Genomic DNA, 5,294 nt, shown 5'->3' with positions numbered 1-5,294 from the left:
GTAGCTCAGTGATTAGAGTATCATCCCCAAACACCAATGTTGTGGGTTCGATCTCCAGTCAGGGCACATACAAGATGCAACCAATGACTACATGAATAAGTGGAACAACAAATCGATGCTGCTTTCTCTCTCCCTTCCTCTCTCTCTTTAGAGTCAAAAAGAATTTCTTTTCAGTCTCTAATAAAAACATGTGAGAATGTGCACTTACCTCTGAGTACATCCCAAAGATTGTGATAAGGATGTTCTCATCCTCCTGCTTCCTATATGGTGTGTTGTTTTTGATTTCCCCTTTGACCCCTGATTACTTAAGAGACTGGTTTAAAAGTCCTAAGCACCTTGCAATCCCCCATTATTACTGCTTTGTTGGCTGGTTTTCTTTTTCTTTTAGCAGAAAAGTTAAAAGTTCATCAATACAGAGTTAATTAAAATGCAGAAGTCCCCTCATAACCACCAATTTCTAAATCCCTCCCACAGATAGTTGGATTTAATTATCTGCCTCAAACACTCATGTACTGGGGGAAAGACAGGTGCCAAGGGAGGAATGCTATAAAACCATAAAAATGGCCCTGGCTGGTATGGCTCAGTTGATTGGAGCATCATACCATACACCAGAAGGTAGTGGGTTCGATTCCTGATCAGGCCACATGCCCAACTTGTGGGTTTGATCTCCAATATCCAGTCAGAGGCACCTGTCCGCTCAATGTTTCTCTCACATCTATGTTTCTCTCTCTCTCCCTGTCTCTCTCCTCCCCCCGTTCCTCTCTCTCAGATTAATGAAAATAATAAATAAAATCAGAAAAATGGAAGATATCCACAACAATATTTAATTTTCCTAAAGTCAAATTAGCTTCTGAGGTGAGTACAAAGTAAAATAAGCACCCCCCCCCCCCTCCACCCCAGAACTCTTTGGAATCTGTTTTGCTTAAACATCAAAGTCCATCAAATTTTTCTTCAGGTTTAAAAACAAATTCAGCTTTAAAAAAAAATCTTAACCTCAGTTGCATGAGTTATTTATTTAACTGGAGACAGGACCCACCCCTCACCCTCCAACTTGGACAAACAGCTCTGTGTGATGTGGCCCTGGGGCTATAGTTCAAACATCTATTTTCAACTCATCACAGCTTCCCACTGTCCTGACGAAGATAGAATGGAAAGAAGATTTACTTATTTCTCACATACTCCAAGATGAAATCTTTTATAAAATTTCAGACAGATATGTATAATAAAGTAGTGAGCCTAAATTATCATTGATTTGTCTACTTTATTTCCTAATTTCTTTTTTTTTAAAAATATATTTTATTGATTTTTTACAGAGAGGAAGGGAGAGAGATAGAGAGTTAGAAACATCGATCAGCCGCCTCCTGCACATCTCCCACGGGGGATGTGCCCGCAACCCAGGTACATGCCCTTGACCAGAATCGAACCCGGGACCCTTCAGTCCTCAGGCCGACGCTCTATCCACTGAGCCAAACTGGTTTTGGCGATTTCCTAATTTCTGATTATTTTTGATTTAGTGATTTTTGTCTTAGAAGTGTAAGGGATAGAAATTAAAGCTACCAATATACTTCTAACTTTTCTCTCTTTTAAAAAAAAATACGTTCTTATTTATTTTAGAGAGAGAAAGGGAGAAGGATAGAGAGACAGAAACATCATGGATCAGCTGTCCCCCACCCCCTCTGTGGTCCCCCTACTGGGGATCAAGTTCACAACCTGGGCATGTGCCCTGACTGGGAATCGAACCCACAGCTTCTTGGTTCATGGGTTGACGCTCAACCATGGAGCCACACTAGCTGGGTGTAACTTTTCTCCCTTCAAACTACTCATTTAGAAAACTATGTGTAAGTCTGATGTCCACCCGAGTGTCACTCACAGGGAGCCTGCATAGTGAAATGTGGGGTGAACACACCATTGACTATGACAGAGCACTGAGATACATCCAACTAGACCCGGTTTCCCAAATGGCTGGACTTCATGACACTCTTAGAATCTCAACAATTATTTCACGGTACTCCTAGGACAGTGATGGCGAACCTATGACACGCGTGTCAGAGGTGACACGCGAACTCATTTTTTTGGTTGATTTTTCTTTGTTAAATGGCATTTAAATATATAAAATAAATATCAAAAATATAAGTCTTTGTTTTACTATGGTTGCAAATATCAAGAAAGTTTCTATATGTGACACGGCACCAGAGTTAAGTTAGGGTTTTTCAAAATGCTGACACGCCGAGCTCAGAAGGTTCGCCATCACTGTCCTAGGACAACAGAAATGCGGACAGTTCTGTTTATTAAGTAGTTAGGTGCAAACAGCTTATTATATCTAAATGCCCTAACAAGTTGGCAGCTGCTTGAAGAAAATAATACACGTAAGTTGGAGGAGAAAATATTTCATTTTTAATCAAAATGACTTCCCAAGGGGACGTGTGAGCCTGTGGGGCACTATGCAGCGTCTCAAATATTGGGGTCAGATGGGATACGCCATCCTTGTTTTCTGTTTCACTTTGATTTCCCCGCAGTACTAGTTCCTCACTGCAACCGCAGAAAGCACAGGGTGGCCAAGACAGGGTGGAACAGCCTAGAGAGGCATGCAGCACAATCTAATGCTGGGCTGGGAGCTGCCTCCCGTTAGCAGTGCCCGGGAGCCTGCCAGACGCTGAGTATCACTGTGTCTTCTTAGAAGAGCAAAAATATCCCGCAGCACCCTTATGGATTCCCTGCAGCTTCTCAGGCACGCGGTTTGGGAACCACAGGATTAGATATACATACGACAACAGGAACAAAGCCTAAAAACGGTGCTGCATAAAAGAGATCTGACAGACTGTGGCCTCTGGGGCACCCCGAGTCTGCTCTTGCAAGGTTTCCATGACCCGCCTCCTCACTGCTGACCGGGGGACAGGCTTCCACGCAGAGCCTGACCCTGTTGCGTGTCAGCTCCCAGGAAGGTCCTTCCATGGGCTTCCGTCGGCCCCCTCCCTCATGGTCTCTTCCTGCGCCTTGACTTGTCTTTTGCAGGTGCCTCTGGGGGTCTCCAGCTGTCCCACCCTGCATCCTTTCTACACAATCTAGGTCACTCCCTTCGGGACCTGCTGCTTATTTCCAAACCAGTGTCTTCAGCCACACATCCAACGGCTTGTTCACCATCTCTACTCAGACATCCACAGGCATCACAAGCCTTCCGTGTCCTGACTAAACTCACCTTCTTCCCTCCGGCCTGCTTCTCCACCTACGTCTCCTAACTCCAAGAACAGAGCCACGCTCATCTGGGCGTGGCCTGTGGCCGATGGCATGGGTGGCCACGGTTCTCCCTCCTCCCCGTGTCCCACCTTTGCCATGGTCTCATTCCCACCACTTGCCCGTGGGGGTCAGAGAGGCAGAAGTGCAGATGCCATTTCCAAGCCTAGACCTGCAGAGGCCTCACACGTTTGCCCTCGCCCTCTTACGCTCTGCTGCTTTAGGAGAGGGGCATGCTGGGAGTACTCTGCTGGTCCCAGGAAGAGAAAGATGAGAGACGCGTGCAGCAGAGCCACCCCAGCTGGCCCTAGTCTAGGTCAGCTCACCCTCTGCTGACCCGCTGACGTGTGAGGAACAACAAAAGATTGTTGTTCTAGCCACCAAGTTTGAGGGTGTTTTTATGCATCAACAGTTAACCAACCAGGTCACCCAGACCAGAAAACTGGGCGTTGTCCTTGACTTCCTCTCTCAGTCCACAGAGTCCCGGAGCTTCCGAAATATCTCTTGAGTCCATCTACTTCTCTCCATCCGTTAGCACCTCTGCCCTGGGTCAGGCCTCCTGCAACCACTTTGGAACCAATTTTCCCTTCCTCCCCTGGGCCCCCATTCTCCGAGTAGTATATTCAGTGCTCTTCCTAGTATGCAAATAGATCACGTGACTCCTCTTCTGTGGATGGGCTTTGCCCATTTAGAGCCTGGGTAAGAGAAAGAGCCCTGCTGGAGACCAAGAAACGTCGATATAAGAAATGTCCAAGCCAACGGCTTCCCAGAATCCCTCTACCACTGGGTGCCCCTTTTCAGGACGTCAACAAGGAAGACAATAGGAGAGGCACTGACAATTTGGAATTAAGAGATCTGTCTTCATTCCCTGCTAATGATCAGACCTTACGTAAGTAAATGGGCTTTCAGACCCCCAGTCTTCTCTGTGGCCACAGTGAAAGGGCTATTATATCAAGAGAAAGGATGAGTCACCAGAAAGGCAGAGGTGCCACAGCCCAAGAGGAAGGCACCCTCAGCAAGACAAGGCCTCCCTGCGAGGCCTTGAGACAGGAGCCTGAGAAAGAGCCTTCCTGTGTATTGCCACCGGCCTTCTCGCAAGGCTGCCCAGCAAACTGTCCTGTTTAGTGGTTAAATGTGGATTCTGGAGTCCAACTCACTGGCTCTGGGCCCAGCTCTGCTGTGATCTTGGGACTTGGGGCCAAGAGGCGGATCTGGGCTCCAGGCAGTTCAGCAAGAGAGAGCTAGGTAACTAGACCAGTGGTCGGCAAACTCATGAGTCAACAGAGCCAAATATCAACAGTACGACGACTGAAATTTCTTTTGAGAGCCAAATTTTTTAAACTTAAACTATATAGGTAGGTACATTGTTATGAACTTAATTAGGGTACTCCTAAGGCTTAGGAAGAGCCACACTCAAGGGGCCAAAGAGCCGCATGTGGCTCGCGAGCCGCAGTTTGCCGACCACGGAACTAGACCATTGCATCTGGGGGCTGGGAAGCTCCTGAGAGGAGCGCCTCTCCTAGGTGGGTGTTGGTAGGGACAGAAGGACATGGCCCGGTGGAATGAGGGGGAGGGAAGGTGTCCCCAGCTCCAGGAAGAAAGGGAGTTTCTCTACTGTAATCTCGGCGCTCTCTCCCCCTTCGCCATGCCCTGGCGCCTCAGGAGTTCTGGTTTTGGATACAGAGGTGGAATGTGGCACATGGGGAGACACTCAGATTGGCTGGGTCAGAACAGGGCCTGCTGGAGCCCACTGCCTCCAGCCCAGGGCACCTTTCCCTGTGACCCCTGAGTCACCCCCATGCGTGGGCATCTGTTCCAGGACCCAAGGTCTCCAGGCCGAGGGCCACGAGACATAGGCAGGGGCAAGCTGGCTTAAAGCTGGATGGGGAGGAGGGACAGGGTAGGGGGATTGGTGCGAGCGGGTTGCGCAGAGCGCGCCGGTCCCGTGCACTGGTTCAAAGTCCCAGCGTCCCAGCCCGGGACCGAGCGCATCCGCGCCCCGGTCGCCCGGCAGGTGGAGCCAGAGCACAGCCGGCGGGTGACTCGGTCCAGGAGTCCGGCCG

The sequence above is a fragment of the Myotis lucifugus genome, unplaced genomic scaffold (genome assembly GCF_000147115.1).
Source record: "Myotis lucifugus unplaced genomic scaffold, Myoluc2.0 scaffold_283, whole genome shotgun sequence".
NCBI lineage: Eukaryota > Metazoa > Chordata > Mammalia > Chiroptera > Vespertilionidae > Myotis > Myotis lucifugus.
This window is presented reverse-complemented; position numbering follows the sequence as displayed.